This window comes from Bos indicus, chromosome 16 (assembly GCF_029378745.1).
Source record: "Bos indicus isolate NIAB-ARS_2022 breed Sahiwal x Tharparkar chromosome 16, NIAB-ARS_B.indTharparkar_mat_pri_1.0, whole genome shotgun sequence".
NCBI classification, from domain to species: Eukaryota; Metazoa; Chordata; class Mammalia; order Artiodactyla; family Bovidae; genus Bos; species Bos indicus.
Genome location: NC_091775.1, coordinates 7,177,856 through 7,190,315, shown reverse-complemented (window position 1 = coordinate 7,190,315; position 12,460 = coordinate 7,177,856). Strand labels below are relative to the sequence as shown.

Sequence of the window (12,460 nt, the reverse complement as noted above, 5' to 3'; positions counted from 1 at the left end):
ATACCTTCCAAATCTATCCATGTTGCTACAAATGGCATATTTTAATTTTTATGGATGAGTAGTATTCTTTCTATTGTATGTCTGTGAATATAGATATACACACACACACACACACACACACACATATACACACACACACACACACATAACATCTTCTTTATGCACTCATTGGCTGCTGGATACTTAGGTTACTTTCATATCTTGGCAACTGTAAATAATACTGCTTTAAACAGTGGGCTTCATGTACTTTTTTGAAATAGTGGTTTTGGTTTTCTTCAAATATATACTCAGGAGTAGAACTGCTAGATCATATGGTAGCTCTATTTTTATTTTGTTGAGGAACGTTTATACTGTTTCCTGTAGTGTCTGTTGCAATTTACATACCCACCAACAGTGTGGGAGGGTTCACTTTTCTCAGTATCCTCACCAACATTTGTTTTTTGTATACCTCATTGTTTGTTTTTTTAATCTGCATTTCCCTGATGATGAATGATGCTGAGCATCTTTTCATGTGTTTCTATTGAGTATTTTTAAACTGATATGTACAGGTATAAATCTTAACACCTATACAATTTCTTTTATGTTTCACCCACTTAGATGTGGGTCTAGGCCCTTTCCTTTAACAAGAGTTGATACAGAGTGATGAGGGCTTACTTACCACTGACAGATGTCCTGGAAATAACACTGTGTAATGTCCACAGTTAAGCCTGAAAAGGCCATGAGCCACTCAGGTCTATCTCCTGTTTGAGCCCCCCACCACCCACAGTGAGCTCTGCGGTTCTGCCTTCTAGGAGGAAGCCCAGGCCTCGTGGGGAGGCTTACTGAAGCTCGGCCAGCATACCCAGGTTCAACTGCAGACCTGACAGTGACGTCACCTCCAGAGGAGTCCAGCTCCTAGTGTCAGTATCAACCCCAACTGGTGAGTCTCCTCTCCTGAGATCCCAACATCCTAGAGCAGAAATAGCCATCCCCACTGCACCCTAACTGGATTCCTCACCTTGGGACCAAAGTGGGTGTCACATGCCATGACATGGGGCTTAGTTTATAAAAATATTTTATATTAAAAGCAACAAGAAAAACACACTTGTGGACAATTCACAGGTTACAATAGAACGTACATTAAAATCTGTTTCCTTCATTTCCTATTCTGTAGCCTTCTAGATGTTGTCTCTGGAAGTAATGTTATTTTTTCCAGACTTATTAATGGAACTATCAGATAGTGCTGACACTGACGTGCATGTTTCTAAGAACTTTACCTACATTTACTCATTTGGTCTTCATTCACCATGAGTTCTCAGATGGTAGCTGGAAGGGAATTCTTCTGCTTCATTCTGATTTCCTTCCAAAACTGGGTGTCTGAACTGCTGTCCTTTACTCCTTTTTGAATTATATTCCTCCAGTATATTTGAAAATACAGTCTCTAGGGATTTTCCTGGCAGTCTAGTGGTTAGGATTTCCCCTTCCAAAGTAAGGGGTTGGGTTGTGGGTTCAATCTCTAGTCGGGAGCTAAGATCCCACATGCCTGGGAGCCAAAAATCCGAAAATGTAAAAAACAACTAAGCAACATTGTAACAAATTCAATACATAGTTTAAAAATCTTATTAAAAAAGAAATAGATTCCCTAATTCTTTGTTTTAAATTTTATTCCTGTTTCCTTATTTATAACCACACACACACACACACACAAGGACACACACACATTTTCCATCAAGCTGGGAAGCACTAAAATTGTTCATTTAGAATAACAATATTACCTGTTATTTTCCACCATTGCTTCATATCTCAGTTGGGTAATCCTTGGAAATAATTTGACACCATCTTAATTATTGTTTTATTTCATCAAGGACCCACTTAGTCTGTTAGTTCAGATATTTGGAGGTGAGGTGAGTCAGCAATGAAGGGCTTCCCTGGTGGCTCACACAATAAAGAATCTACCTTCAGTGCAAGAGACACAGGTTCAATCCCTGGGTTGGGAAGACCCCTGGAGAGGGGAATGGCTACCCATTCCAGTATTCTTGCCTGGAGAATCCCATGGACAGAGAGACTGGCTGGCTACAGTCCACTGAGATGCAAAGAGCCCAACATGGTTGAGTGACTGACACTTTCACCTTTTTTTTTTTTTTCAGTAACAATAAGGCTTTGTACTCCACCTGGCCTTGCCAGATGGCTCAATGTAAAGAATCTGCCTCCCAGTGCAGGAGACACAGGAGACATGAGTTCCATCCCTGGGTTGGGAAGATCCCTTGGAAAGGAAATGGCAACTCACTCCAGTATTCTTGCCTTGAAAATCCCATGGACAGAGGAACCTGACAGGCTACAGTCCATGGGGTTTCAAAGACTCAGATGCTATTGAACACAGAGGTACATACACACAATATGGGATTCCATACCTTGTAAGGGCACCTAATTTGTTTTAAATGGGGCAACTTTTGGAGAAGGAAATGGCAACCCACTCCAGTATTCTTTTTTTTTTTTTTTTTTACTTTACAACATTGTATTGGTTTTGCCATACATCAACATGCATCCGCCATGGGTGTACACGTGATCCTATCCTGAACCCCCCTCCCACCTCCCTCCCCATACCATCCCTCTGGGTCAACCCAATGCACCAGCCCCAAGCCTCCTGTATCCTGCACTGAACCTGGACTGGCGATTCATTTCTTATATGATATTATACATGTTTTAATGCCATTCTCCCAAATCATCCCCCCCACTCCCTCTCCCACAGAGTCCAAAAGACTGTTCTATACATCTGTGTCTCTTAGCCACTCCACTATTCTTGCCTGGAATATCCCATGGACAGAGGAGCCTGGTAGGCTACAGTCCATGTGGTCGCAAAGAGTTGGACATGACTGAGTGACTTCACTTCTACTTTTTCATCTTTCTCTTAAAGTTTTCACTTCTGTGTTTTAGGGGGCTGGTCACTTATCATCCTATAGCCACTGTTCATGACCATGAGAATGGGGAGCGATTAGGTGTTGAATTATGACCCAGAACATACATTTAATCCTAGAGTATTGGGTTGTCTAAAATTCTTCATGTAGAAAAACAATACACTTTAACCTAACCTACAGCTGAAAACACAGTGAATTGTTTTTTGTTACTTGTTCAGTGAATAGCCAGGCTTTACACACAATAACAGATAAATTGTTAAATGAATTGGCAGAGATTGAGAGATAAGTAAGTCTGTACATGTAGGTGCATACGAAGAAAAGGAAGTAATATATGTAGAGAAGGAGAGAAAGATTTACATAATTTGATAAGTATATGCATTTTACAATAAGAATATGACATTTTGCAGTTGAATTTCAATGCTTTTTATTTCAACTGGAACATATTTTAAATTATTTGATCTAGAAATATCTGGTTACTTAGAAATCTTAGAAATGATTGGAAATGATATATGTACAGGAATAGAATTCATTTTCTTGTCAACAAGTTAACCTTGTTCCTCTTCACCCTGAGATGTTCACAAACAACTATATTTGGGGGGCAGGCCTTTTTCTCTCATATACATTATTTTCTTAATCAGAGAGGAATCTGTGAACCTAGGATTCAGTTTTTGAAATAAAATATTTACTTTGAAAAGCCCAGTTTGTCCATAGAAACACAGTTTCTGGACAGTAGCAATTGGACTCATCCTGTGCAGAGTCCAGTTCACTCTGAAAGTTGTGATGAATCGTCTCCACTGTAATGTGATAATGCACATTCTGCACCAGGTGTCGCTTTGTGAGCTGAGAGGTTCACATATGGTGTCAAGTGAGAAGAGCTCACCTTCAACCTTGAGAGTGAAAATGGGCATCCTGAACTATTGTTCTGGAGGTAGGTTCCTACTGATCCTCTGTAGGCTTTTTCTTCAAATGGGCTGGTTAACTGTTACTGAATTTTTGTCCTTATTTTTTTTTTTTTCATTTCCATCACATTAGAGAGATATAAATGTATTTTATAGTTTTGTTTTATTCTTTAATTTATATTTTTTGTCCTGCTGTCAGATGGCCGCCTTAAATATCTTCCTAAATTAGAAAAATGTACAATTGCCTAGTGACAGTTTTGTACACACTCTTCCATAAAAAAAATGGAAAGAACAGAAACAGGAGAACCATGAGGTCTCCCCGACAATGGACATTGCACGAAAAGGGAATGACAGCTCATCAGACAGGAGGGTCATAGGTCTCTATCATTGAAAGCTGACATGCATTTTAGCGTTTCTTTTTCCCATCTGTTAGGTTATCACTGGTTAATATGCAGAAGCTGTACCTCATTTCTTTCCTGCTCCTCTCCTTTGCTCCCCTTCATCCAGCAAAGAGAATGATTCAATGGCAGCTCAGTCCATAGTTACTAACCTCCCACATGCATACACTTCACCTTGTGTCCCCATCAAAAAAAAGAAAAACAGAACACTGAGGGATTGGTGAGCAGCCTCACCAGTGTCCTGACAGCTACTCTGTGTCTCACTAGTTCCCAGGAGGACCTGGTGGAGAACCCCCCCTTAGGGATGGAATGAGGAACAAGAACTGAGTACCCTGAAGGTATGGTCACCTCTCTTTATCTGGGATAAGACCTTTGCTTCACTTCTTTCTTTATTATTCAGCCGAATACAATTATAGTCGTCTGACAATGTACATTATCACTGATACATACAGTTTACTTTGTTGCTGGAATATTGAGGGTATATCTGTTACCAACACAGACCTGATTTAAAAGGACATTTTAAAATGAAAGCATGTTACTACTGTATAACAGTAGGTACTTTCCTCAGCAGAAGTTTTTCCTCCTTGAAAAGAATTTTGTAATTGTTGGTCAAACGGAAACTGAGAGATCTTATGTGAAGTAGGAAACACTTTTCAACAGGGGAGCCTTTCTATTTTCTTTTGGGGCCATTGACTTAAGGAGTTTTAGTTTTCTGAGAAGAAAAGTCAGAGAAAAGAAGACTTAGTGCAGAGAATAAAAGACGCTGACACCCTCACACTGTTTTCTTGTCTGTCATCACAGGTTTATGAAACAGCCAAGGAGATTTCTTCATATTCAGGTATATACATCCCTCTGTTCAGATACAATCTAATTGATGAAGGTGGGTCTCTTTGCTGCCTCAAGTTGGGGAGGAGCCCTGAATTTGGGTTCCTACAGGTGGTGAGACCAACAGATTGATATCCCAGGAAAATGTGCTGGCCCAGTTCTAGTGTCTCCAGAAGCAGCTGTATCATTTAGATGGTGTGGGATTGTGTGAAGGAGGGTGTTTGGAGGTGGGGCTGTGTGAACCCACATAGTATGATTGTGAATCTGCCTATCTGTGTATTTCCTCAGGAGATATTTCCTTTTAGACAATAAAGCTGTCAGTGTTCTTTGCAAAAAAGTCTCATTAACACTGCACAGTCTCTGTGCATTCCCTCTTATGCCATCAACATAGCTCTTCCCCAGGTTCGGTTCGTGTTCCCTTTAGTTGGCTGGAGATGGTGCAGAGATCGATGATCTCAGCTTTTGATATCTTAAGTGGAAAAGATAAACTGAAAACCCAGGGCTGGGTCTAAGTATGAATGCTCTTGACCCCTGACCTGCCCATGTCAGTGAGATGAGTGACCCTCAGTCAAGGAGCAAGGGGTCCCTGCTCCATGTCCATACCTGGAAGTATTAGTAGCTCCAGAGTTCCAGACCCTGCCCTTCATTATAAGGTGGTCTCTGTGGTCGCAGAACCCAGGGCAGCTACTGGGGGGATTAATGGCCGACTTCGGCACAGTCATTAGTGTGAAAGTTATCTCTGGACCCTCATCTTTCTATCAGCTCACAGAGAGTTGTGTAGCTTCATGTAGACAATACAGGTCACATCCATCAGTGCAGGTGTCAGATTAACTAGGGCACAAACAGATAAGAATCAGGAAGATGTGTTATTGTATTGGGTAACATTACCATAAGTCTTTCAATTGATGAAACCCTGCAGCACACACCCAAGGGATAATGGCAACTAAGAACTCAAAGTGAAACTTGATTGTTAGCTTGGTGACCATGACTCTTGTTGAAAATCCCCTATCTGTGTGGTTTAGAGGTGTTTAGTGCTTACTCTGTGCTTTTTCTAAGGTGTTGTCCCACTAAACATATGGCCCCTGTGAGTATGGACAGCAGCTGACTCAGTGGACATCCACATACTGTATAGAAAACAAATATTTATAGAAAAATATGGTATTGTTGATAGTAGCTGTATAGGAATTCTGTATTATCAAAACTTGTATATCTGATATTCTTTAAGACAAGTGATTAGTGAATTAATAGAATAGCATATTTCGCTCAGGTTTGAATTCAGTCCTCTAACAGAGTTTACTTTTAATCAAGTACAAAGTCTCATAGAAAACATGATGTAGTAGAAGCACCTGTGGATCCTGGAGGAAGAATGATCTGGGAAAAATCAAGAGACAGTGACAATTTAGCAGGAGCTCAAAATAAGCAGGAGGAGTCATAGGTCTGTTTCATTGAACAGTAGCATTCATTTTAGAGTTTTCCTTTTATTAGACTGAATATTTCCTTTTTATTAGGTTTCTCTTAGCTAGAGGGCAAAGCTCTGTTTCCATTTCCTTCCTCCTCTCCTTTGCTTTCCTTTCTCCTCTGAAGAGAATGCTGCTGCTAAGTCGCTTCAGTCATGTCCGACTCTGTGTGACCCCAAAGACGGCAGCCCATCAGGCTCCACGGTCCCTGGGATTCTCCAGGCAAGAACACTGGAGCAGGTTGCCATTTCCTTCTCCGATGCATGAAAGTGAAAACTGAAAGTGAAGTCACTCAGTCGTGTCCGACTCTTAGCGACCCCATGGACTGCAGCCTACCAGGCTCCTCCGTGCATGGGATTTTCCAGGCAAGAGCAATGGAGTGGGGTGCAATTGCCTTCTCCTCTGAAGAGAATGGATGAACACGAATTCAGCTCATACTCATTAACCTCCCACAGCCATGCACACCGCCCCATGTCTACACGAAGAGAAAACCCCTTGAATGTTTGCAAAGCAGCCTCACCAGTGTTGTAACAGCTATTCTATGTCCCTCTAGATCTAACTGAGGACCTGTCAGTCAATCCACGTTTGACAGGACAGAAGAGACTCCGTATATCTCCAAGGCAAGCTGTTTTTTTTTTTTTTTTTTCCTGGACTGAGATAGAAATATTGTTTCATTTCTCTTTCAGTAAAATTAAGTTATGAGTCTTTGAGGGTGTTTGTTCCAGTTAGAGATGATTCCCTTGGTTGAGATAATGTGGAGTGAGTCTTTTACGGACTCATGATGCCTCAGTCCACAGGATATTGAAATTGCTAGCATCCATTACACCCTGTAGAGTACAGAGTTCTCTCTCCTGCAGCAACATTTCCCCTAGGAAAAGAATTCTGCAATTTCCAACGCAAATGGACTTGGAAGTTCCATCCTCCAGGCACAGGTCTTGCCTTTCATCCTGACATCCTGAGCACCAGTGCTCTGATCTTGCTGGGTTCCCTGGACTCCACCACTGCTCCTCATCAGGTTTTCTACTGTCACCAAATGAACCAAACACTGTGCATCTTTGTGATCTTCTCCTCACAGTGTCTTCTCTTCTGTACTTGCAGGTGGCCCTTCCAGAATGTGAAAGCGGTAGGTATTCTAGAGTCATTCACTTGGGCAGAAAAAGCTCTGTAGATGGGAAATTTGGGGCTTTCTCACTGGTTTTAGGGCAGACACACACTGATTCCAAATTCCTGCTGGGAACGAGTGTAGGGGCCTTGGTGGTAAAAGTAGCTTGCAAGTAGAATAATGTGGCCAGTACTATAGTTCCAGGAAGAAGTTATGTTATGGTTAATAATGTAGGTTTGTGTCCATGGGAATAGGTTTTTCTCTATGTGTAATGAATAGTGTGATTCTTTGTGTGTGTGTGATTTTTTGTGTGTTGTGTTTTTGTCAATTTATGTCACCCTAAACGTCACTGTTACTGGTGTCATCTTCCCCCTAAAAATTCCCATCACCATTGTACCATGAATGAGTATGTGTATAAGAATTAAACAAGGTATACATTAGCTGTATGATTTGATTTTATAGCAAGAGAAATCCTTTAACCTGGAAGACAAATTAGATCATTACCCAGGAAAATATTTACAGGATTCTTTTAATTTTTATTAATATTTTAATTGTCTCTGCTGGGTCTTCATTGCTGCACAGGCTTTTCTCTACTCGTGGAGAGCGAGGGCAATGGTATAGCTGTGGTGCATAGACATCACTTTGGAGGCTTCTTTTGTTGCAGAACATGAGTTCTAGGGCTCTTGGGCTGCAGTGGTTTTGGCACGTGGGCTCAGTAGCTGCGGCTCTTGGGCTCTAGGGCACAGGCTCAGTAGTTGTGGGTCATTAGCTTAGTTGCTCCAGGGCATGTGGAATCATTCCAGACCAGGGATTGAGCCTGTATCTCCTGCATTGGCAGGTAGATTTTTAACCACTGAGCCACCAGGGAAGCCCTACAGGCTTCTTAATGAGCAAAACTGTGTTTCAGAAGCCCCCTTACTGGGCCAATAACACATTCATTTAATAGTAAATCTCACCTCTTAGTAGGTCTTATAGCATTTTGGTTGGTCATCATTCATCCCTCTGCCACTTCCCTCACTCAAACTCTCTCCTACTTGAGCCTCAGAATGAATCCTCCCCCCTCACCCAAGGCACCTAATGGTTCTGGGAAGGCTCCTCCTTCTGCTGGGAGCCCCTGGTGGTACCCACGTGACACACCCAGTTCTAGAAGAATCTGATAAAGGAGGAGCCTCCAGGCATAGATGGAGGAAGTTCAGTCCAGCTTTGCCTCTTAAGGTTTGGTGTCCAGTCAGTCCTGTTAACTCAATGCAACATGTTGCTTTGCCTGTCTCTAGAACTTTTCCACCTGGCAACTAAAATTTTATAACCATTCAACAGACCCTCCCAATGTCAACTTCCTTCCGGCTCTTGGAATCACCCTTCTACTCTCAGCTTCTCCTCAGTTTTCCTCTGGATACCACAGGTAAATGGAATCCTGCACTGTTTGTCTTACTGTGACTGGCTTATTTCACTCTTAACTATATCTTTCCACTCCATTTATTGCTGAAAATGACAGGATTTCCTTCATTTTTAAAGACTGAATCACATTCCAGTGTATGTATACATCACATTTTCTTGATTTATCTGCCCGTGGGCACTGGACAGTATCTCCATCTTGGTTGTTGTGTACAAGGTGGCAAAGGATAAGAAATTGTAGATACATCCTGGAACATTCTAGCTTTGTATCCTTTGGACATAAACTCAAATAAGTGATTTCTGGATCTTATGATAATTTTTGGATCCTTATAATTTTTGGAGGGACTTCCAAACTGTTCCATAATGGGTATGTCATTTTCCATTCCCACCAACAGGGTACAAAAGTTGCACTTCTCCACATCCTTGCTAACATCTGTTATATTCTATTTATAATACACATCCTCAAAGGTGATATCTCCCTTTGACTTGGTTTCTGCTTCACTGATACTTAGTGATGTTGAGCACTATTCTTACGCATATTGATCACTTCTATGAAGAAATATTATTGAAGCTTTTTACAGATGTGAGAGTTGGACTATAAAGAAAGCTGAGTGCCAAAGAAGTGATGCTTTTGAACTGTGGTGTTGGAGAAGACTCTTGAGAGTCCCATGGACTGCTAGGAGATCAAACCTGTCCTGAATATTCACTGGGAGGACTGCTGTTGAAGCTGAAACTCCAGTACTTTGTCCACCTGATGCAAAGAACTGACTCATTTTAAAAGACCCTGATACTGGGAAAGATTGAAAGCAGGAGGAGAAGGGGACGACAGAGGATGAAATGGTTGGATGGCATCACTGACTCAATGGACATGAGTTTTAGTAAACTCCAGGAGTTGGTGATAGACAAGGAGGCTTGGTGTGCTGCATTCCATGGGGTTGCAAACAGCCAGACAAGTCTGAGTAACTGATTTGAATGACTGAAACTTCAGTTATTTGCCTGCTGTTGTTTTGGAGTTGAGTTGTAGTAGTTTCTTTGATATTCTGGATATAGGCCCCTTATTCAGATACATATTTTGCAGATACTTTCATTCTATAAGTTGCCTTGTTGCTGATTGTTGAGACTGTCCTTTCTTCACCTGGTAATTTTAGAACCCTGGCAAAGATAATTTGGCTACACATGTGTCAGTTTATTTGCAATTCCCTTCTTATGGTTCATTGGTCTCTCTTCCTGTTTTGTTGTTGGTACAACACTGGTTTGATTTTTGTGGCAATCATGTGTTTTGAATTCAGGAAGCTTTAAAGCCTCATTGTTCTTAAGATTTTTTCACTTTGGTTTTTTTTAGGTTCCATACGTGTTAGTATTTTGGTTTTCTTTTTTTCCATTTCTATAAAATTGAGGTTTTGTGAGTGGTTTCAGTATGTATGTATATCACTTTTAGTTGTATAAGAAGGTCAACAGCACTAAATATTCCAGTCTATGAATATGGTATGTCATTCCATTTACTTGTCTCTTCTTTCTTTCAACAGTGTCCTATGGTTTTCAGTGCACAAATCTTTCACTTCCTAAGGAGCCTTTTGCACTACCTTGTTTGAGTTATCTGAGTCAGGGATGGGGAAGATGGGCTCAAGAAGAGAGGGAATGTCCTCCCTCCCCTCTGTTCATACCCTATGGTTACTTGTAGTACAGGTGTGCAGGGCCATGCCCTTCACCTCTGCCTACAAGTGAGCCCCCTACTGGGAATTTTCTTTGAATCTGAGTGTTCACCTTACTATTGAAATGTCCACAAGCACTCTCCAAATGCCTGGCCTGTGTCCAAGAGACCCAGGTATACCTACATATGAATGAGCATATCAGACCATCAAATCTTCTGCAATAAAGAAAAACCAGAAAGCAGTTCAGTGTCTTTTCCTTATCTTTGGAACTTTTAGAGTTGAATGTTCCAGTGTAGTAGCCACTGCTCAGATCAGCCTATTTATAATGAACATTCTTCAAACAATAGTTAATGTGTTATCTTAAAAAACCCGCAAAAAACACACAGTTACTTGGTCACATTAGTGATATTCCAAGTGTGTCCATAAGTGTTGGAATTTCAGTTTCATAAACTTGAAAGTGAGAGCTATATTGAGCATGTGGAAATGTAAGGTTAAAAGATAATTCTCTCAGCATCTCTCTGTCATGTGAAATTTTGCAACTGTGATCAACATCTTGTGGAAGGGCTCTAACTTCACAAAGTACAGGGAAGGTCTGTGAACCTGGAGGGAAGACCAGGGAGATGTTTTGTGAGCCAAGAGGAGGAGGAGAGATGGGTGGGTCAACTTGTATAATGACTGTATTATTGTTCAACTTGTATAATGACTGTATTATTGCTCATACATCTACAGAATGTATGCTAGAGAGCACTAGCAGCAGTGATGTAGAAGAGAACTAGGTAGGGCACAGTTCTCAGGGAGAGTAGGATTTAGAGGGAGAGGGTTCCTGAACCACTTGGGTTATACCTGCTTCTTTGGAGATAAAATAGGTGAATATGAACTGAGGATTTAAATTAGAGGGAGATGGTTTCTGGACCACTTGGGAGATAAAAGAAGGTGAATATAAACTGAAGAAGAAGAAGGGAATATATTGTGTAAAGTTGTGATATGTTCCTCATATTTTAATGAAATAATAGAACTATGTGTCCATGTGTTTTATTGTGCTGTGCTTATAGTCATTTCTTGTTATAGACATCTCTTCTTGCTTTTACATTTAGAAATGTCCTTTCTCACAAGACTCCTCTTTCTTTGTCCCTTCATTGACAAATATGAATGTGTGGTTTATGTTAGTACCCTCAAATTCTTATATACAGGGGACTTTGGCTTCATGTTTAAATTCTCCTATGATGGCCATATCCTAATGGGACCGAAAGTCTAATAGTTACTTGACACTGCAGACCAAGTTCTTGCAATGAGTGTCAGGTTCTGGGTGAGACATGAACCCTCTCCCTCTGCATTTTCAGGACTTGTGGCTTCCCCTCACATTTGTCTTCATTGTTTATTCCTAACATAAAGGGTGTTTTGCGGGTGGGATAAGTCAAAGCACACAGGCTCTGGTGTCCCTGCCTGGACTGAGTCTCCTGGAGCTCTTCTTAGCTTCCAAACCTCCCCAAGGATGCTGTGCTGAAGGTGCTTCCTTAGCTGCTGCCAGAGACCAGCATGGCCACAGATTCTAGAAAATATGAAGGAGCCACTGGTTTTCTTTACACACATTCTCACAGCCCTGCTGACCTGGTCTTCTGGGACTGACCAGACCTAGGAGAGAGACTCAGAGCAGCAGGACTCAGTGTCACTGTTCCCCATAGAACATATTGCTCCATCCAGACAGCCCTGCCTCTGCTCCCCACACCCCAGTCCTGCCCATCCTGTGACCTTTACTCAAGCTTTCCCAGGTCTCATTCCTTCTAGTCCTTCCAAGGTTGGGGTAAACCCTGGCTGGTTCTATGTGTATATGAGGCCTC

At 41.4% G+C, this 12,460-nt stretch overlaps 1 long non-coding RNA gene across 1 annotated transcript; it reads left to right on the top strand.

The window, feature by feature from the left end:
* The first annotated feature begins 795 nt into the window (after nucleotides 1-795).
* Nucleotides 796-6,119, top strand: LOC139176544 (uncharacterized). Its single transcript, XR_011561006.1, has 4 exons — nucleotides 796-919; nucleotides 3,720-3,822; nucleotides 4,459-4,529; nucleotides 4,993-6,119. It is a non-coding gene; the product is annotated as an uncharacterized lncRNA (long non-coding RNA).
* Nucleotides 6,120-12,460: the final 6,341 nt, after the last annotated feature.